The sequence below is a fragment of the Pygoscelis adeliae genome, unplaced genomic scaffold (assembly GCF_000699105.1).
Source record: "Pygoscelis adeliae isolate BGI_AS28 unplaced genomic scaffold, ASM69910v1 Scaffold77, whole genome shotgun sequence".
Taxonomy (NCBI): domain Eukaryota; kingdom Metazoa; phylum Chordata; class Aves; order Sphenisciformes; family Spheniscidae; genus Pygoscelis; species Pygoscelis adeliae.
Window position 1 is genome coordinate 6,578,534 of NW_008825216.1, and position 22,931 is coordinate 6,601,464.

Genomic DNA, 22,931 nt, shown 5'->3' on the forward strand with positions numbered 1-22,931 from the left:
GGAAGTATTTAAAAAATGGGTAGATGAGGCACTTAGGGACATGGTTTAGTGGGCATGGTGTTGTTGGGTTGATGGTTGGACTCGATGATCTTGGAAGTCTCTTCCAACCTTAATGATTCTATGATTCTATGAGATACGCTTTTGATTCCAGCTCTTCAGATTTTTGTCACTGGTATGAATAACTGTAAATCCTAATATGCAAGGAGCAAATATCTTGAATAAAAGGTGCCCTTTGTAGATCATCACTTTCTGAGCTACAGCAGGTTTTCAAGTGCTTGTTTTTAGAAGTAATTGCACAAAATAGTATTTGCTCTTATTTTGTAATCAAGATGTTGTGAGACTGGTAAAAGAAAGCTAATGAAGTTGAAGGCTCTTTATGCGTGTCTTCCAGGCTTGCCTCTTCATAATTGTTTGTGGCCTTTTTCAACATACTTTCTTACAAAGGAAATTCTTATACTACATTTAAGACCAATAAAAATCAGAAAACTGCATTTGTTGGTATTTAATTCATAGTATTTTCCATCTTCATTTATTCTCACCCTTTCTTATTTCTTCCACGCTCCCTTCTTGAGTCATACACAGTGAAGTCTGTTTGACTTTCTATGTGGTTTAAACATATGCTTCGGTTTTACAGACTGTTGATGTGTTAGCAGATGTTGACACAAAAAGAGTTGGAAAAGAAAAATCTAAGTAAAATGGAATTTTCAGATTAGCTTGGTTGAGAAGAGTCTATAGGTTGTTGTTCCTTTTTTGAAATGAATCTTGGACCCCTTAACATAGAAGTAATTTAAATATCTTCTTAATGATCTTCATTCAGTTCGTTGCCCTAAAGCAAACTTCACTCACGGGAAAGATCTTTATTAAAGCCATATGTTCTTTTCTTTTGAACTGCAGCTCACCACAGCCACCTTGGATGGCAAACTCCAATTGTTTCTACCCTGATATTTGCCAGCCTGTGGAGCTTTGGCCCTGATGCTCTGAGAATAACGACTTGCTGAGAGAAAGGAGACTGGTAACTGGCCATAGGCAAACAGCATAATATTCCCTTTTAAACTACAGTTTTCTTCTGACTTTATTTTCTGCAAGTTCCTCAAGCTGTTCTCAAAGCTCTTCTGTTGTACAATCTGTTACCTTTATTGCAAAAATAAGGGCAAAAGATCAAGAAAAGAAAGAGACTACTCATTCTGACTTCATTCTAGCAAATCACCACAGAAGTGGCTTTCAGAGAACTTCTTGGGTGCTTATAGTTAGGTGTATTCTGTAGTGCTTTGCTAGACTGGGACCTCTGTACTCTAGATTGAAAATGCAGTTAAAATAACAACGGTTCCACTTTTAAAGCTAGATCTGCCTGTGACCAAATATTTAAATTAATCCAAAAGAGAGAAGAATTGTATGTCTTTCTGAAATGCCATGAGAGTCCTTCTGTTACACTCCTTTGGGGTTACTGGAATCAGCATGGATGTTGTTTGAAGGCAGAATTTTACTGGTTTACCCTTTACACTACATTCTGTAAATTTCTTAGGGAATATGTGAGAAAGATCTTCTCTTTAAAATATTACCTTGTTGCTACAGTCTGATACTATTAAAACAGTTTTAAATGTAAAGAAACTATTTCTGTCTTTTAATAATTGTTTAAATATTTTCAAAAAAATTTAAGTAATAAAAAATAAAGTTATCGGAAAAAATGTTCATTTTTTGTATTCTTCCTAGTTAACTTGTCTTTATCTTAGAAAAGATTTGTTTGACAACTGTCTTTTTAAAACTAGGCATTCTATGTGTTCATTGACTCTAGATAAGAGTAGAGAGCATGTATATGACAGGTAGAAGGAGACAGATTTTTTCTTTTCCTTGCAAAATGGTGCTGCCATTTCAGTTCAATTTGCCAGAACAGAACCACTAAACTTTATTAATCAGATTACTTTAAAAAAAATGGAAAAAATGGAATTACCACCACCACTTTAATATCAACCAGTATAGCCAGATCACTTTCAATACTGTAAAGAATGTTGCATTTAATAGGCATTCCCAAATTATAGCTATATTTAGTATATATATAGTTAATCAAGACATTTCTATAAGTTGTTTAATTTCCATAACATGTTCTTTTGAAAAGGCTTTAGCTGTTTTTTGCTAAGCAAAATCATATACTGTCACTATGTATCATATTCAGGTATTCTCCACAACACAACGGTCTCATCAATACACCTCGAATACTGTGTTCAGTTTTGGGCCCCTCACTACAAGAAGGACGTTGGGGTGCTGGAGTGTGTCCAGAGAAGGGCAACGAGGCTGGTGAGGGGTCTGGAGAACAAGTCTTATGAGGAGCGGCTGAGGGACCTGGGGTTGTTTAGCCTGGAGAAAAGGAGGCTGAGGGGAGACCTCATCGCTCTCTACAACTACCTGAAAGGAGGTTGTAGCGAGGTGGGTGTTGGTCTCTTCTCCCAAGTAACTAGCAATAGGACGAGAGGAAATGGCCTCAAGTTGCGCCAGGGGAGGTTTAGATTGGATGTGAGGAAAAATGTCTTTACTGAAGAGTGGTTAAACATTGGAAGAGGCTGCCCAGGGAAGTGGTTGAGTCCCCACCCCTGGAGGTATTTAAAAGACGGGTAGATGAGGCGCTTAGGGACATGGTTTAGTGGGCATGGTGGAGTTGGGTTGACGGTTGGACTCGATGATCTTAGAGGTCTCTTCCAACCTTAATGATTCTATGATTCTATGATTCTATGATTCTATGATTCTATGATTCTATGAATACTTATAGGAGTGTAGTGCAGCTAGATCATACTCAGCAGGAGTCTGAGTATCAGAATTGGGCCTAGTATGATCAAAGCAAATGTGGAATAACCTATCCAAATACTTTTTCAGTTCAAAATCAGATTAACCAAGAGATCACCTTCTATGCTGTGACTGCACACTGGTACACTAAACTCATGAATTATCAGCAAGATTGGAATTTTTATCTCCACCGCAGGGATCCTCAGGATGGTCTTCTTCAAACTTTGTTTAGCTAACTTTCTCATCTGCATGCTCTGGACTCCACACCAAGAGTCACTATTAAAATACAGAAAAATAGCATGGCCCATAGCTGTATTTGCAAGGAAAGCATTCCTGAGACCTGGGTTGCAACTTGCTTAGTAGTGACCGACTCTGGAGAGTTTGAAACATCTGCTTGAGGAGGTGTGAACTGTAATTATGACTTTTTTTTTTTTTAAAGTGCCACATTTTTTAAACAGAAGAGTAACATTATCAAGGACCAAGGCAGAGGACACACTCAGAAAAACTGAATCCTTGCTGCAAGCATGGAGGTTGTCACAATCCCCATGGGACTGAAATAAAAGGGAAAGGCTTCCTTTTTCTAGATCTACCACATAGGACTAACTGTTGCCAGTCCCCAGTCAGCCAGTGTGTACCCCAAAACCCCCTCTTAATCTTGGGCTAGTTGGATCTCTGCAGGAGGAGCTCTTCTTCCAAATCTAAAGTATTATCTCTTTCCTTAAAGTGAGACCCAGCTGTGTGGTGCTTTCTGGTTACTTTCATCAAGGACTTTTGCTGGACAGAAAAGCCCTTTGGGGCATTTTGGCCATGACCACAGCATCATCCATCCATGCTGAATACAGACTTACATCTGTTCAGCACTTGCAGATGTGCAGCTTTTTGGTAGCCCAGGAATTTGTTAACCCCTTTTTCCCTCAGGGGGTGAGAGAGGATCTGCCCTACCACACAGGCACTAGAACTTTTCAAATGGAAATTCACTACAATTTTTTCATATGTTTGAAAAAAAGAAAAGATTTCCCCCCCCGGGCTCCTCAGAAATGCTTGAATGCTTGTGGTTTTGAGAATGGAAAACTTTAGCTGACACACTTCAAGTTTGGCAAAATTAAATGCTTGAAAGCAGGTTTTCTAATGGCAAATAGGAAGAAAATACAGTGTGGATGGTGCCACCATCTTATTATATTTGAAATTTTCATAATCACTAGGTTTTCCTTCTGAGAGTTTGATAGAAGGACACAGGAGACTATACTTAATTAATAAATAGTTACAATCATAAAAAATTACTCTTCAACATAATGCTGTATCCACAGAAGCACTATACCTTTGGTTTTAAATAGGCAAACCTGACAGTTTATATTTTCAGTTTCTGGCATAAAGACAAGACTACTTGAAATAAGACAGTCCTAAAAGCAGATAGGATATGTTCCTGATTAGCTAAGGTGGAGAGTGTATCTCAGCTATAAAAAATTGACACAGACAGTTGGAAGTGTAAATATTTAATAGGTCATTGTGAGGAATTTTGAGTATGCTTTCACACTGATTTTGGAAAAAAGTGACTATAGTATATATCCCAAATATCTTACGAAAATTAGAAGTCTGGCTTTGAAGGAATGTGTGGCAATGTGTGAGGAAAACAGTTGGCAGAAGAATAGTCTAGTTTCATTAAATATTTGCTGTGTCATTATGTAGCATCTGTCCTTGAATGTCCTATATGTTGGGGAGAGGAGTGGTGTTTTTGTGACTTTCTGTGTGCTGTTATGTGGGGGACTTTCCCAGCTGAACATCTTCTACCAAATGTCACAGAATTCTTAAAATGGATTTACACAGCAGTTTGATCTGGTGCTCTAAAGGTCAGAAAGCACAGGGGGGCAGCCAGCACCGTTCTGAAGTGGATCCTGTTAAAAACTGTTTGGGATTAAGTGGTCTGCAAAATACCAGGTACTACCCATTTTTCTGTGTAGAATGAAAGGAGACATGGAGACGTTTGGGTTGCACTGTCAGGAGGAGGGGAAGAGCAAGTCCACAAATGAACTCTGCTTCCCCTTGGCCTTTTCCATTTCCTTAATTCACCATGAAAGAAGTGCTCTTTGGATGTATTCTTCAAGACTATATTGCTTTCCATTATACATGATAACTGCATTTAAATACACAGTTAAATATTCCTGGAATATCTGGAAGTAGTCAGTGGCACTTATTCTTTTCTTCCTTCCATTATTCCTTCTTTTAATCATACCCAATTAACTTTTCAAAACTGCATTGTGAATCGTATTTTCCCTTTTAAACAATGAATAGATCTGTTTGTCTTATAGTATTTTATTGCAGGAAGAAAAAATATGAATAAAAATTGGATAAAACAATTTCAAAAAAATGTTGGGGTGTGCCTGATAAATAAAAATGAAGTGAAATTGCTATTAATATAATTTAGGATGCCTTGCTTCAATGCATGAGTGGCAGTTCTGAAATACATACCAACAGAAATGGAAGATTAACATAGTACCTTACTTGAAATCCTTGCAGGTTTAAAAGAGTAATCTCATTTAAGGATAGTAAGGTGTTGGTCTGGGAGATATTACTTTTTATCTTATTGTCTAAATTGGACTTCTACCCAGCAATATTCCCATGATCACTTAAGCCAAATTCTGCTCTTCAGAATTCTGCACTTCAGTAAAGCAAGAGTAATTCTGCTTACTTTTGTGAACATGATGCTGCTGGGAGTGGACTCTGTCTCAGGCATTTTAATAACTTTCAAGGGAGAACAGTATACGTCTATTAATAACAAATTTTTGGTGACCGAACAGTGTAAGCTCTGAAAGCTGGATATACCTGAGGAGGCCTACAGAAGGTACTGATGGCAAGCAAGTTCTGTTTTAACTGTTCTATGTTAAATCTTTGTATGTTTGATGTGAATACGGTATCTTTACCTGAAAAGAAATCTCAATGCAAAAGGCAGTGTTTAGCTGAAGGCCTTTCTTGTATATATTTTCATGAAAGCCAAATGTTGCTAAAAGGAAGGTATTGGACCAAACACAGAGTAAATGATGCAGCATGAATGTGCAGAATTATACCTATGATGAATTTGATTTGACATAAACTGATATACATTCCATTCCCAGATTAAGAGCTTCCAGATTAATCTTTTGTTGTGGCCAAAGTTAAACAAACCACAACGAAACATTTGCACTGTCTTAGTTAATGTAAACAAATGAACTCATGCCTTCCCTTCCATTCAAACAAGAGAGAGATTGTGATTTGTTGGGTTTTGTTTTGCTTTGTTTGTTACTGGAGAAAAATCTGTTCTGAGCAGAAAAGTATTGTAAGATAATGTGGCAATTAGGTTGATCCTGTCATCCAGTCACAGCAGAAAGATGAACCCTTGAGAAGTCACCTCCAAAGACCAGCCCACTAGCCCAAAGCAGCTACTTCTAAATCATTCTTGACAGATGTTTGTCTAAACTGTTCCTCAAAACCTCTGGTGACAGAGATTCCACAGCCTCCCCAGGTGGGAAATCCCCTGGGTGCAATTTAAACCCATTACTCTCTGTCTTAATCCATTAGGCACAGGGAATAATTTATTACCTTCTCTTTGTAGCAACCTTCTACATACTTGGCAATTGTTATCATGTCTCCCCTCAGACTTCTCTTTTCTAGTCTAAACAAAGCCAGGTCTTTCAATCTGTCTTCATAGGTCATGTTTTCTAGACCTCTGTTAATTTTTGTGGTTTTCTGTACTTTCTCCAGTCCCATGTTCCTCTTTCTGGAAGTGCAGTGCTCCCAGAAGGTTACACCACTACAAGCTATGTCAGTGCTGTGTAGGCTGAAGGCATGGCTTGGTGCATCTTAAATATGGCACTCATAACTCAACGTTCCACTGTGGGCTTGAGTTTGTCTACAGCTGTGTGGCATTACTGACTCATGTTCACCCCCTAGGTTTGCTGGATCCTGCATAATTTCAGCTCATTTTTCCAATTGGCCAGCGTTACACTGAATTCTGATCCTGCGCTCCCAAGTGCCTCCAGCCCCTCCTAATTTATTATTGCCTGTAATTTGAGTAAGTAAGGGAGGAGGAAGTCAACTGCCTGCTGACTTGCCTTCTAGGTTACATATTCACTGCCAAGGAAGGTGTTCTTTTTATTTCACTTACTCTAGATGGGGGCAGGGGGAGAAGACGTTCAGTGTGATAATTAGCTGAAATTACTGCCTTATTCTAGCATTCCAGTGAAGGCAGGGCACTTCAGCTTTTACTGATGTTGTTGAGGTCAACAACATGTGAGTGTCATCACTACTTTACTATGTCACAGCACAGATTTCTTGTTGCTTCACTCATCAGGACTTTGTGTAGACACATTAGTCCCCTGCTGTAAAAAACAATCAATCATACACATACTTATATGCACGCATTTTAGTTTTATCTGAAGGCATGGACTTTGAAACAATTTTTTGGCCTGACTCTCCTGTTAGGTTCAAGGAGGTTCCTACCACGAGAAAGGCAACTGGCCCTTGGACCAGGCATGTTCACCACAATGACTTTGTGTTTGTTTTACACCTAATCTCTGCATTCATTTTCAAAGAGCTGTTCCTCATTTGCACTGATAGAATTAAGATGAGTTAAATCTCTGACTTTTTTTCCCTCCAAAGGCCTTGTATTAAAGTAGCACCAAATGCTGCAGTTTGGCTGTATTGATTCAGACTCAGGGAATTCGCATCTTTTGGAAAGGGACAGGAAAAAAAAGGGTTACTACTCTGTTCTTCAAGATAGCATTTTCTGATTTTTTATCCAGCTGTCACGTAAAGGCTACAGTGTCCCACTGCAGGACTGGCCATTCTAGGAGACCTACTGGAGGCTCCTGGCTGCTGTTTCTCTCATTAGCTGTGTCAAGTACAGGGAGCTTGGATATTATTGCACAATATTTCTCTGAGCAGTCGAATTAACAGAAGAAAAGAATTATACAATTTTCTTAAGGCCAGAGGAAAAATGCAGACTATCTGAAGTAATGATTTTCTCCATTGTTTCAGGCTCTTCATGTGGCAGTTAATAGCAATAAAAGCAAAGGATAAAAGTTAACCTGATTTTGCTGTGCCTTGTTTTAATTTTAAAACAAGACAGGATTTCAAAGTTCTCAGCCTTATTAGTCTTAAAGCCCTGTTAATCCAAAATGTTTTTAGTCTCTACATGAAAGAAAACTTCTAATCTTCTACAAGCATCACCCAGGGTCTTTCTGCTTGGGGACTGCGATGTGGACAGTCGGGCTGCGCTCTGCTCCTACAGGGAGTAAGCTTACGCACTGCCAAATCTTCGTGGCACATTCCATTATTTTAAGCCACCGTGAGGCAGCTATAGCTTAAATACAGGCCCAAATCCAGGGTTGACTGGAATACTGGTTGAGTACTTCCCATTTGTTTGTGGAGTCTGTAATGGCAAACTCATCCTAGAGCCGACTTGCAACGTGATCTGTGAAAACTAACAGCACATAGTAATGTAGCTGTGGTTCTGCTTCCATGCTATTACTCAGAGATCTGCCAAAATGCCTGGATTTAGCACTTTTTGCTTTCCCAAGGCAGCACCTGCCCCTAAACTAGCCATTTAAGATCTCATTTTGGAAAGGAGAAATGTCTGTATATAGTTTACTCTCCCACAATGCCCAGAGGTATCTTGTTTTACCAATTTGTAGACAGGACTCACAGGCAGCTACCAATCCCTGGGCAGAAAGCGTTGCCTCACGTCTGTGCATGCTGGCTAGCCAAACCGAAAGCCATGCCTCGGGGGAGGATGCTGGTTTCAGGTGGTAACGATCCCAGAAAGAAGGAGACCAGAGGCTGAAAGTGTTCCTGGCCCAACTCCACACGCTTGGCTAGGGTTACACCAGGGGCGAGCTTGGCCTAATGAATATAAAACATACTCTCCACAATTGTAGATGAAAAGACATCTTGAGGAAAGGAAATAGAAGCTGAAAAAATGAATGACATGCCTTCCACCATGTGTGATCCTGGGCTATGAAAAATATAGTTGGAAGGAGCTTTTTTCCCTCCTCTAGTTGAAACCACTGTGATCAGTGGTCTGACATGGTGGTATGTTTCCTTTTACCCATTCTTCCTCTTTGCTCCCACCCATGAAGTCGTAACAGCGAATATATTCAAGTGAAGCATGATGTGGAGTCATGGGATCCAGTAAACGCAAATTACCTTCTTCTGTCTTAACAGAGCAGTATGATTTTTTTTTCATTCACTCATCCAAAGTTTTTTTCATCCACTGCAGCTTTTTGATTTCATGATAGTAAGCTATACTGAAATTGCTTAAGAAAACAAAGCTGTGTAATAAGAGAGTTGTAAAAATATGATTTCAGGTTTCATTCAAGAGACACACCAATGTGCTTTTATTATTCTTCTTTAGAAATATTTTATGCTTTTGCACTTTCCAGATTGCCAGTCGGTACCTTAATACAAATAATCTTCTTTATTATCTCACTTTTAAGCACCTTCTAAAATGATCTTGCATGCTGAGAACAGTCAGAATAATCTACTATACAGTGATTAAAATAAAGACTATAAGGATGACGTAAAAACAAATATAGTTTGGGTGGAGGAGACTGGAGATTTAAGACATTTTTCTTCAAAGTGTGGACATTCACTAAGGGTAATGAAGTTGCACACCCTTTATATATGTCATAGTATACACACACCATCATCATCCTACATAGTCCTTTGGCAGATAGACTGGAAAAACATTTTAAAGCTAACAAATGACAACTGGAACTAACACCCAGCAACATCCCTATGCATTTCATGTTTATTGTGTGTAGTTAATACATTACTTAAGAAGACACCTATAAAAAATGTAATTAGGAAGTGAAAGCTTTCTCCCAGAGGGAAACCTGTAAGAAGGGTGAGGTTTCCTCTTGTAGTGCTTTTTCCAAATTCCTTTCCAGTAGGTTGCCAAATTATGTGAAAGATACAAGAGCTTCAAGTCCCGACCTTCTTTAAGATTCACTAGGAACATATACTCCCTGTATTTTCTCTAAGTGGAGCAGAGGAAACGATATCCAGAAAATCAGCCTGGTTAAGTGGCTAATTTTAGGTATTTGTTTTGCTCTAATTAGTGTTACCAAGGCCATATATGATAGCAAAAGCTATAGCCAAATCAGAAAGGATTTTTTTTGCTAAAGATACTGACTCTAGGCTCATGGGTCCCTAACATCAGGTAGCCCACTGAAGGGTCTTCCCCATAAAACTGGCCTTCTGTATGATAGAAAAGAGATGTTTCTGTAAAAAGGATAAATAAAATGAAATTAGTTGCTACAGCCACTTCCTCTCCAATCCTAACCCCTTCACTAATATTCAGCTGGAAAAACTTCCTAAGATAAAAGTCTGGATTCAAAAGTAGTGTCAGAAAAAGACATTCTGAGCTTTCCTTGGTCTCCTAAGCCTTCCTCTAGATGCTTGTCCTCCTCTGTTTTTGCAATTTGCCATTCGCTGCAAAAAGGACTCTTCTAGCCTTTATGTTGAGCAAAAAAAGGCTCAAATGAAATGCCTGAGACTCCAGAACTCTTCCTTGGCATTTCTTTCCTTAAGGAATAGAGCTCTGCAGAAATTCAAAGTTGCTGTCATTTAGCTCTGCTTCCCTCGCCCTTCCTTTGTGTGCACACTTCAGAGAGAGAGGGAACGTGTGTCTGGCTCCCATCTGAAATGAAATTAACAAATAGTCCCATCCGTGGTGTTGGCAAAATGAGAATTTGTTCCTGGGAAATGTTGCTGTATTGTAAAAAGGGCTTTATTTTGAACGAGGACAAAATGTCAAAGGGCAGACTTTGGGGTTTATTTCCCAACCTGGGGGGATTTCCAGGAAATTCTACTTCATGAGACAAAAACTGAAATGTTCTGCTCTCCTTGCTGCTTCTGCCTAGTTTGTAGGCAGACAGGCTGCCTGCTCCACATTGTCTTGCTTTTCAAGATAGGCGGGCTTATGGGAAGATGGTTAGCTGACAAGTCCGATACCTGGAAAGGGGACCCCCAAAGTCCCAGACGAGCTCTAGGAGACAGTGAACAGCTACTTTTGTTCCCCAGCAGTGCAGGGAGCCTGGGAGTCTGAGAAACCAAATTGCTGGATCGGCAGGGAGCTCGCCATGGAGTCCAACTGGTTGACTGCTGGGCTGGCCCATATGGTAAGGGATAAAAGCTTGGGAAACTGGTGAGCTGCTTACTCAGCTTGGAGTAGCCTCTGATATCTGGACAACCAAAGGCCTCCAGGTCCCTGGCATCCTCTTGGAGAGCCTGAGCAAAAGTAGAGAGGTGAAGACCTCAAACAGCTAGCCCATCAAGTCGTGTACAGAGAAACCAGGAGTGCAACGCATAGGTGGGCTGAATTGACAAATAAGCAGCCAGTCCTCTGCCAGAAATGTGCCAAGTTTCTTTCTGAAGTTGCCACAGTGTCAGCCTTTTCCCATGGAAAATTGTCTCCATGGAAAAACTTCCACCAGATCTAGTTACCTGTCCTGTATCAGCAAACTCTAGAAATGTACAGGATTTCGGGAGTGCCCATTTGCTCTGACAGGCCGTGTCTGCAAATCCAGCCTAAAAAAAAGTCCTGCTACTCTGCCCTTTCAGAGAAAAAAAAACTGCTGATCCACATGCTATTTTAATAAGTTAATTGCCTTCCTTTCCACTAGCATTCTCTTAGATGGCCTGAAATCCTAAATTTCCAGGCCGGGAATAGCCTACACTCATCAGCCCATTCTCACTTCCTTGTTGTATTTTGCAGGAGAACAAAAGATTGCATTTTTCACATTTCTGTCCCATAAATCATTGTCTGTTAAATCATTTTTCATTTTAATGAAGGTTTCAATCAGAAGATGAGGTTACGACTAGACTAACTAGCAAAATCCCAGTGAAAGTAGTAGATTCAGATTGTGTCCTAATGCACAGGCAACCACATGGGATCTCCAGGCACATTCAGGCTACGAGAAGTACATTCGCTCAGTGCAACCCCCTGGACAGCTGCCAGACCTGGTAGATCGCTTTGCATTCAAGTGGCCCAAATTTAATAGCAGAACCACAGCTTCAAATTGTATTGACTTTGTTTTGCTGAACAAAGCAGGAAGTGGGAGAGGTTTTCCTTGAGTCCAACTGCAGTTTTAAAGTCAATTGCTCGCCATCAAGACCTGTCACTTATGTTATTCCAGGATCTGCTCATAAAGGGCTCCCGTGTTTCTACCAGCAGATCCCAGCCCACAAGGGATTTACAGAGCTTGCTCGGCCCATTGCCACACTTCATGCACCAGAGAGCCAGTGTGTTGGGAAACGTCAGCCATAGCACTGACACGTTGCCCTGACGGTCTGTGTGAGCACAGGGTCTCTGCCTGCAATGTTAGTCGGGATAAGGCTACGACAGGTCTGTGGGATGTCTGCTAGATGTCCCAAGTCCTCCGATTCCACCCAGACGTAGTTTCCAGGCAATACGGTAGGAGACCTAGCCCTGTGGACATCCTCCCAGATCCAACTCAGAAATCTCTCCTACGCAAAAACAAAAGCTCTTCCTCTGGGCTGGAAAACAAAATTCAGGCATTAGGGTCTGAAATTTGTCCTGCTTTACAGATGAGAGGGCAGTTGGAATGCATGGAGCTCTGCCTTGGGATGAGTCAGGAGTCAGTCAAGAGCTTATGGGTCAAGGTCCTGGGAAACCTGCTTTAGGGGATCCTGCTTGAGCAGGGGCGTTGGACTAGATGATCTCCAGAGGTCCCTTCCAACCTCAAGCATACTGTGATTCTGTGATGAGCTAGGTAGGCATGAAATACCACTGCATTGCTGTGATAAACTAGTCACAGGGAGGTTGGAAAATGCTTTTAATGCTAAGCTAAGAGGACTAAACAGCCTTTTGGAAGGATGAAAGCATTTCAGACTCCAGCTTGACTTAGTTGCCCTGGCCTAAATGCTACCTTAGGGTTTTGTCAGCTAAGTTGAAGGGCTACATTCAAAGTTATTCATATTAGTCAAGTTTGACAAACTCTGCCACCTAAGGAGTAGAGTTGTGGCAGTACTGACGCACATGCAGTACACAGAAAAGCAGATCATGTTTCCTGAAAGTGCAATAAAGAAATTCCAGGGCCATTTCTTCTTCTGGGTAACTCAGTGGGTGGCTGAGAGGAATTTGTTTTTATCCCAGAAATGAGAAGTAAGTTAGGTTTGAATATGAATTCTTCGGGTTTCATTGCTTTTGTGGCGCGTGTGTGCTTCTCAGATAAAAAGCCAATTTTGTTAGTAACTAACAATCAAATCCAGGAGTGATTTATTCATAGCCTTGTCCATGTCTTTAAATAGGAAGGAAAAAACATATTTCAAGTCCTTCTAGCCTACAGCCTTATACCACTTTCATTTGGACTCTTTCTAACACTGGAGGACCTTTGAAAATCCAAATTAAAAGGTAAAACATTCAATACTACCTTGTTAGGAAAATAAAAGCAGTAGGTCTCTACTGACATGACTTTCAAATGCAATCTGAAATATGAAATAATATTCTTCTTGATAGCATTTTAAGTTTCCTACCGCACAGATTTTCTATTTCCAATCTTATCTATGGGACGAGTACGTATAAGTGAGGTTTGGGGTTCTCAACCATTTTCAAGCAAGGGACATTCATAGCACAGAGATACTCATGTGATGCGAATTTTTATACTGGTACAAATGCAGAAATGAAAAGAGTTAAAGTTCTTGGGTCTGTTGAACTCCCTGGCCTCAAGGCAACCGGAGTGTTAACTAGAGACTAGTACTTGCCGGTACTGTATGTATCGTATGTGTCGAACTCGGCATGCTGTGGTATTGATTACTCTCAGGTTCTATTTTAAATCTTTTGAAATTTCTCTCCTAGAAAGTTTTAACTGCTGTAAATTCCTTTTGTCCAGACTGAATAGATTTTTGATGGGCTGAGGGAACTTGCAGAAATGTATCTGTGTGCTGGGAAGCTTCAGGATTGCCCAGCCACCTCACTTCACCGAGGTTGCCTTAAGTCAGAAGCCACTGAGACCCACCTCTGTGTCTCGCAGAGGAGAAATGTATTTAAGTGAATGGCCCAGAAGTGTGTGTGTCTTACTGAGGAATCAAACAGTATTAGCGGGCACCAGCTTTTCCTCCAAGCCCAGTCAGCTCTTCTGCATTCACTTTGACTGTTCTATACAGCAGTACCAGGCTTGTAGGTGTTTCTGCCAGGTACCTTGCATGCTTTGGGATAGTCTTAGTGAAAAAAATAGTCATGTTCATAACTATCCTACATGAAATTCAGCATAGGTGCACCCAGCTGATGCAAGATTCAGGACTGCTGTGGTATAAACCACAGCAAAACACCAGAAGGGAACAAAGTATATACACGGATTAGGATAACACTGGGACATCCTGGCTCTCATTCTTTCTCCCACCATCTGCCATTCCCCTCCCTCTCGTCCTCCACTGTGTCTGAGCTCCAGACAGAAAAATGATTGAACTTTGGTACTTACTGAAAATCAGTCTAACATTGAGTGGTCAGGCTGGCTGGGTACACTATGTCTGAACTCAAAGGCATCATGCTGCACAGCACAGTCGGAGCTGATACGTCACGTAAGGTTTGCCCCAAACTACAGACAAAGCTCAACAGATCAGTGTTGCCATCTGGATATTCTTGTGTTGTTCCTTACTGGAATAGTGGCGCTCTGCTCTCTCTGCTTGGGAGAATATCCTACTTCTCAAGACTCTCTCCTCAAAGGCTGATGAGAAGAGACCCTCCTAAATTTTTTTGCTATGACATTCTTTTTGAAGATTTAAATATGAAATGCCAAAAAAGCAATGCATGCAAAAAAAGAATGTCACCTCCAGTTCCAAATATGAAGGGTGATAATGAAGTTCACATAACATATGGGAAACGGTACTGCTTTGTTTAGCCACTTGGCTTGAAATGTAGACTCTATGGTGCTTGCTATGCAAACAATGCTCAGTTGATCCATCAAAACAAAATCATGGCCTTATATAATAGTAACGATTAAATGCTTATTCTCCATGATCACATAACATATGGCTTTGTGCTAGAACGTACACAATCCCAAAGGACATTATGTGAATATAAAAGATTGTTGGCTCATGATTCCCCGATTGTGTTCTCTGGCAACGTCTCTTCAAGAACAGAGAGACACATACACAAATATGAGGACCCTAATGGGATTTTTTTTCCTTCAGCTTCATGCATTACTGACAGCAGTGTTTAGGATCTTTATTAGCAAAAATATACATAAATATATTGGTAACATTGAACTCCAAGTTGCATCCATGGTCTAAGAAGCTGGATTGAAGCACAGGATCTTTACATATTGAAGAAACTTTGAAAATGTTTTCTTTTTTTCATTCTGTTTTGCATGATGCTTGTCTTCTCATTTGTTATTCCTTCATGAGACAATAAATAAAGGATGGGGCAAGAATAGCTTGCTTTGGTTTGTACAAATCCTCAGAAATACTGTTGGTGTTAGCCACAGACTTTTCAAGCCTGCATCCTCTTACCGTTTTGGCTGCTTTTTGAGCAGTTTCTTTATTCTCCTTTCCTTGGACCCCTCTCTTTTCTTGCCAAATTCCTTTCATCTTGTGCCTCTTTTCCCTATAATTCCTGTTAGCCCTGCTTGGCAACTAGTAAACCTTTTATTTGCTCAGCTAAGGATGGATGGTGGCAGAGGTACCCAACAGTTTTCTTTGCCTGCTTTCTCTGCCTAGGCAGCTCTTTACGGGTCTGGACCGGGAGGAGCGTGGTCTCCGCTGCCTTCCACCAGAGTGGAGATGCTCAGAGGCAGGAGTGCCATGACTGGTACAGGGGTCCAGGCAGGTCCTCTGAGGTGCTTGGGGATAGGCAGGGGGCAGACGGTAGGAAAGGAGGGAATATCTCTCCTGGATGGGAGCGATGGCAGCCAGGGTCTGACAAACATGCTATTAGTAAGTGCACAATGCAACTGAAATCTCCTACCAGGAGGGAGCAGTGTGTCAAACTTCCTTTTCCGAGGTGGGAGTAACTGCCTGGATGGCTACACAAGAGTCCTGGCTGCTGGCACTGCTCTCCATGTGCCTGTGCCCACAACCCAGACTCACCTTTCTCCTTTCCACAGCAGACTGCCATCTCCCCAGGTGTATTTAACACCCGAAGCACAGTGTGGAAGCATCACTGCACGTTTTCAAATAAAAGTTGGGTTAGCAGGATTTACACAATAATTTGTACACAAGCTCTTGTCCTTGCTTTGTTAATGAATTCCTTCTGAAATGTCTCTATCTAAATATAAGCATTGTAAAGACTTTTTTTTTGCATTACTTGTGCGAATACACAAACAATATGTTTGAGTATGTGGATGGCACATGCGACTGATAAAATGAGTCACCTGCACTTATTTCAGTCCTTTGATTGGATGAAAAATTAAATTTCTGTGAATTTTATATCTTCCAGTACAAATAGTGAATACTTGTTCTGACTTAGAAGTCTCCCTGTCTGATTCACATATGGATTTTAGAAGGAATAAATAAGTACTAGATGAAGACCTGCATCTGTGGTAGTCTGTTGCTGACCGACCAGGAAGAAACACGGGTGTGACAAAATAAAAATCCTGAAGTTTACAAAAATATTTTTGTAATATGCAATAGTTTCTGATTATGGTATTATTACTCGCAAATCATGTTCTTATCCTCTAATTATGTTCCTATTAGTCTGCCTGCTCTGATGCTTTCAGTTACATGCCTTCAAAATGCTCTGGAGAATCAATAAAGTCCTTTGCTTGCCCTCACTGTGACAGTTCAGTTCCTTCACAGAGGTGTAAACGGAGGCACAGAGCTATTTCATTTACACAGCAAATCTGTAGGAGAGGCTGGGGGAGAATCTCAGATTCATTATTCTCCCTCCAGCCGATTCACAAGCTGCCTTACTTCAGTGGTATCTCGGTTGCAGGGCTGTGAATTGGCCATGTCACTGGGAAAACAACCATGATAGTTTATCCAGGAATTAAAAATCCCATGCTCCACAGCTGTTGATATTTTGCTTCCTGAGCCAGATTTAGGCAACGTATTAGTAGTTTATAAAGCAAATCTTTTATCTTTCCTGCCTTCATTCAGCTAAAGCTGTAAACAGGACACGTTGTGTAATTTTTCTAAGCTGAGCTGGGCTGAGCGTGGCTGCAGCTGTTAATCAAACTAACTGTAAACATTTGATTGTCTAAAAGTACTGAAAGGGCTGCTTCGCTCTCAGTTGCAATCAGCAATGCTGACCCACAGGAGCGTTGCAGTGTGTCTTCTGGGGTCTGGTCTGAATTAAGAGCTATCAGATGGACAGAAACACAGCTCAGGTTTTGGCTCAGACAGTAAAATCAAGGCTGCAGGTGAGGCAGCGGATCAATTTGCCCAGAACTTTCCAGTTCACTGGGTAAAGTCTGGAGGTCCCCATTCCAGTGTAAAATGTTCAACTGCTAAGACATAAAGCCGTGTATGAAGTGCAGACATCTAATTGGCAGGCTGCAGTAACATGCCGGCCAGGTCAGAGATTTATACTAGCCTGCACCATGATTAAGTCACTGGCAACCTGTGGAAACAAAGCAGGTTGTACTACAAAGTAAAGGACTTGCTTTCCAGGTCCTGAGGAGAGGGCTGATGTTTGCCAAAACATTCAGAAATCTCAGAAACAGCCAAGTGGAGACTGACATAAGCTCTTTATCTGAGACATTTTATCTTGTCTGCCAAGTCCTCAGCTCCTGAAACAAAGAAACTCTGTCTTTGTTCATGCAGAGCATGGCATCTACAGCCAGAAGCTAAAGGTGACTTTGCCCTGTCAAGCTGCTCAGGTCTGTGTGGCTGCCAGGTCCTTCCCAGGGCCACACTCCTGGCACAGGCTCAGAGCCAGGGCAAGCCTCAGCGAAAGGAACGGGCCGCAGCCATCCAGTGGTTCCAGAAGTGATGGAGGGGGTGAAGGTGTTATCCACACCAGCCTCCAGGTGCTGATTTCTTAGGGAAAAGGACAATGCTGCTTGAGGGGTGCAAGATCAGGAGTGGGAATTGAGAGCATGAATCCAAGGGGACCCAAAGATGGACAAAAGTGTCAAGGAAGGCAGAGAAACGGTGGTGTTTTGCAAAGCATAGAGCAGGCAGTCATGCATGGAGAAGGGCCTGTGAGGCCCTATGACTTACAAGAGCGCTAAACAGGAGTTGTGAAGCCACATTTTGAAAGCATGCCAGGCTTATGTTTCGCCAATATATTAAACTAAGCAGACCTGCACGGACTGGTTACTTAATATAGAGGCTGACTTGTTTTGCAAGCCGTTGGTCAAGCCCATGTTACCTGTAAAGACATGCATATGCATTGAGGACAACTAGTTTTGGGACTAGAAGAAGATGGCATCAGTTTTCTTCATGGCTGAGTGGGGCCATTCCAGGGTCAAATGGAGCCACTCAAGGGAAAGGGCTTAAGGGACTGCTTTGGTACGACATATCTCTTTTACTGTGGTGTTCGCCACCCTCACCATTCTGCTTTGCAAAGGGTGTTCTGAAATATAGCAGTTTACAGTGTGAATAATTTTTTCTCCATTATTTGTCACTTTTTCATTGTGATTATTATTTTGCCCTTGTTGGTTTCCTTCCCACATTTTTTGAAGCGCTTCTAGACAACTTTGAAGCTCAGCACCCTCAGCATACATGCTGTTGTATTCCCTTGGAGCAGCTAGCTGTTTCCTTACACAGTTGGTGTTGGTTAGTGGATTTCTTTATAATGCACGTTTGAGATGATTCCCTTCTCTTTGCAAATTTTCCTTCCATTCTGAGGCATCTTTGGTGAGTTTCTCCCTATGTTGACAGTCAGTTGAAAATGCGTGTTTGCCTTCAAAAGAAGGTTGGTTTTTATTGTTTTCTTTTTGTGATTGAAGGCATATGCTGATCTCACAAGTTAAGTTCTGTATGGAGTGGCATCTTTCAAGGAGACAAAATAATACTGGTAAAAATTGTGGAATTAGAACTCTGAATTATGAATCAAGTTCTATTTAATAGATGCTCTTGGATGAGCCATACTATATAAAACAATAGCGGGTTAAGCTCAAGAGCCAGACAAATATTATTTAAAATCTTATATTACATTCAAAAATAATAAAGGAAAAGATAAATAAAATAAATTGACTGAGGCCCTGATCCTCAGAGCCATTGTTTCCTAACAGCATTAGACTATCTAAGAATTTCAGAGCTGGAAAGAACTGATCCTCCTTTCTATAAAGTCCTCAACAAAAACAGTTCAACCAGGCAAATACAAGAGCTGCAGTGGGTGCATGACTCATTTGATACATAAATATCAGCTGGGCAATGATGAAGACTTGCACTAACACTTACGTACAAAAAGCTTCAATGTTAACAGAGCAAGAAGTAAAAATGAAACTTTTCCATCTTAAAGCCCTTAACTTTGAACAGGCAAATGTACCCTTAACATCACGAAAACAATGGCACATGCTCTCTGAGGTCATTGCGTCCTATACATAGCTCCCCCATGGGATGAACTGAGTGTTGCTGAGCAGGAGGGTGGTTTTAGAAGTGAGATGCTTGTAGTCCCTAAAAAGGTTTGAGATGACTACAAGGCTTACTTCTGCCATCAGGACAAAAGGATGTCTCTGGCCTGAAACCATGGTACAGTGGCAAACTCACGGCACCAATTAAAAAGAAAAAATATAATAAGCAGCAACTGTAAAAGGAGAAAATAGGCAGAAGTCAATATATTTTTATTACGTTCTTATACCATCAGACGCAGGTAACATCTGTCCAGAAATCCTGAAGCTGAGAATATCTTTGGCCTCCTGAAACTAATTTTAAGTAAATCTTTGAAAACTGAGAACATTTCAGAAAATTTAAGTGTGTTAATGTTCTGCCAATATTTAAGAAAAGTACTACACCATGTTCAGTTGAAAAATACTTGATCTGAATTACGTCTTGGATAAAATAACAGACAAATTGGTACAGATATCAAATGATGGTTAAAAAATGGGGCTATAAATTATGACAGCATCATGCATGAAAAGTTATTGTTAAACAAAAGTTGTGTAAATCTTTGATGACGTTTCTAATGACTAATGCAAAAGAGCTGCATAATGGAGTGTATTTAGACTTCACAAAGCAATTTGCTTACTATGGCATGATATTTGAAATTAGCACTGCATAGTAGCAGCATGTTTTAACTGGATTAAGGATTGTGTGTAAGATGAATCTCACAAAACACAATGAAAAAAGTTATTGTCACTAAAGAATAATTATCAAATGAATTATTTCAAAGGGCGCTCTCCATTGAGCCATTGTAGAGCTGGCAATCTTCAATGTAACTGCAACATGAAGGAGGAAAAATAAAATTACAATAGATAAAATTAGCCTCTGGAGCAAAACTGGCAGTCATATACAAAAATGAGAACATGGCAGCTGGAAAAGGGCTCATAGTGGACTTATGGCTGATGATTAACTTGCAACACGAAACTGGGACACAGCTGAGGAGAGCTAGAAGAGTAGCAGAGTGATTTTGCTTTGAACATGTCAGACATTAAAGATTCAGTGCTGCTGTCAACCAGACATCAAGAAAAACGAAAAACAATTAGAGAGAGAATGTAAAAAAGAACATAGAAACAATTGAAGAGATGGAGAAATGATTCACATTGAGGTATTTAAATTGCTTCAACTAGATTATCAAAAAGAAGATGGGGCTTGGTTGCTCTATTTTAATACCTTCATGTCTGGGGGAAAGAAAATAGTAAATTTTTCTTTAATCCATGCAAGAAAAGATAACAAGAATCTGTGGCCATATGTTTTTAACAGTGCACAAGGAAAGCTATCAAGGGAAGTGGTGGGTTCTTCATCTCATGAAGTCACCGACCTGGAGTACCTCTGTCAGAACCGGGGGTGAATCAAGTCACAGGAGTCGGGGAAAAGGACCTCCTCCACAACAGTGCCATGGGACCTGAATTACTCACCTCCCAGACTGCCTTTAAATCCAATCTAGCCCTGAGGCTCTGGGGAAGCTGCTTGGCTGCATTGCTTCACTCGGATCCTTCCTAGGAGGCAGTTAGTGAACTCTGGAAAAACCTTAAACAATGATCTCTGACTTGTTCTTCATTCTTCTGTAAATATAGTAAAAGTGGCAGATTAGGAACAAGGTTTCAAGCAAGAAGCCTTATGTCTGCTCCCATGTTCTTGGCTCCCCAGCTGTTGGTTTTCATTAACAGTATGCAGTTATATTTGAGAAGACAAGGGTCTGGATGCCGGTGATGTTTGTCACCAACACTAAACTCCACATCTGGGGAAGTATCCAGCATAGTGGATAAAACAGAGAATGGAGCTGTGAGCCACCTGCATCCATTTTAATCTTTTTGTCATTCAGGAGAAGTTACAAGGCCACTGGCATCTTCTGCAACTCTGCAGAAGACCAGCAAAAACCCCAGAGGTCCTCCCCTGCCCCCATGACCATTTCTGTCTAGACTGGTGGGTCTGGAAAGGCTGATTTAGGTACAGAGGTGGTAATTTCTTAAAGTGACAGAGCTGTGGGAGTCAGTCAGAAGCTCAGAGACATCCAAAAGTTTGCTTGAATAAACTAGAGGCCAAGCTAGTGTTTCAAACTCAGGAGATGCCCTTGGGATGGGTATTTTGCAGTTGACAGTCAATTGCCTCATAAGTCATGACTAGACCCAATTTATTATTAAAGGTAAATCAAGCAGTAGAGGATTTATAGAGTGTTGGGTAATTCCTGAATCAATGCTATGCAGTTTCTTTTAAACAGAGAATCAGATGCCAAAGTTGTGCCTCACAGCTAGTTTAGACTCATGGGGAAATTGTAGGTCTGGGCTTTCCACCTGGACAAGCAATGTTAATTGGATTTGGGAGGTGATACTGAAAGAAACAATCCTAATAGGAGTCCATTCTCATCCTTGTGGTTGTGGTTACGTGGAGAGGTGAAATCAGAAGAAAGGGATGCAGAACCTCGGGGGAAGGTTAGGAAAGATACATGTTTGGGATGGCCAGTGTTTCAAGCCCTTCAGAGGAGGTGGTGGACAGATTTGAAGGTGCGCATGCTGAGAGTCTGGGAGGCTGCAGACTTGCTGCGGAACCTTGGGCCTGGGTTAGTTTTGTCTTAGTGCAAAGCATCCTTGAATATTCAAGTGTGTGTTTTGGAGTTGCTGAGAAACATGTTACTCTTCAATTTCCAAACTGGGTATTGCAGTCCATCATGTTATCGGTACAGTTTATGCTGACATCATATCTACTTTGATGTCCTCTGTTCAGCAGTGCCCTTCATAGGAGGATGGTAAGTTTTTAATAGCCCACGTATTGGGATTTAATTGGGTTACTGTGGGATACCAGACCTGCGCTCATGGTGTCTGCTCTGTTTTTCTAGCACAGGTGAGACACTAGTGCCATCTGCTTTATTCTTTTCTTATGTCGGGTATTTGAAAAGTAATTTTCATTTTTACAGCTTTCTTGACAACAGAAATTATCAGAGTTCTTAAAGCCACTTACAACCTATTTTCATGAAGTGCTGTTATTGTAAAAGGTTTGCTTAGTGTTAGCTGGCACTTTTTGTGCAGTTGTAACCATTTTACAGGCACTTCATGGGTTTTGGTCTCTGTGCAGCATGCCCACAGGGACATTTTTGGTCAGAATTGGGAATAAACACTGAGAACCAGACTGTATTTGTGACCTCCTAATCATAGAGTTATTTTAAGGAATTGTTAAATAGTAGGTACATGCTGCTGGTTTTAGTTGTTTCTGTGAAAAATGAAACTTACCCTTGAGGAATTTGTTCTGTTACTCAGAATTACGCTAGTGAAGACATGATTTACCCTTTTTTTGGCTGAGAATCTAGTCATTCTCCACAAAATGATCTCTGTCTGAGAAGTGGATCAATAACTTCAGGTATCAGCAGGGCTTTACTTCTGTCCTGTGGATGCCATAGAGCAGAGAGCATGCGGGTGGTCTGCCAGAGCCCATGTGCCAAAGTCAGGGAGTGCTGCGCATCATACATTTTCCCATGCAAAAATAAATAGGCTTATTTTGAAACACAGTTCATTTTACTGTCAATAAGTATGCGTGCACCTTTGTAATGCAGTATGCTGTACCTGCAATTGAGAGGGTCATTCGTGAAGAAGGGAACAGTTCAAGACTAGCCCTCCATTCCTCAC

At 40.9% G+C, this 22,931-nt stretch overlaps 1 protein-coding gene across 1 annotated transcript in view; it reads left to right on the forward strand.

Annotated features, from left to right (window-relative positions):
* Positions 1–22,931, forward strand: part of WDR27 (WD repeat domain 27) — a 173,431-nt gene that overhangs the window by 137,300 nt on the left and 13,200 nt on the right. The gene's annotated exons all lie outside the window — the stretch shown is intronic.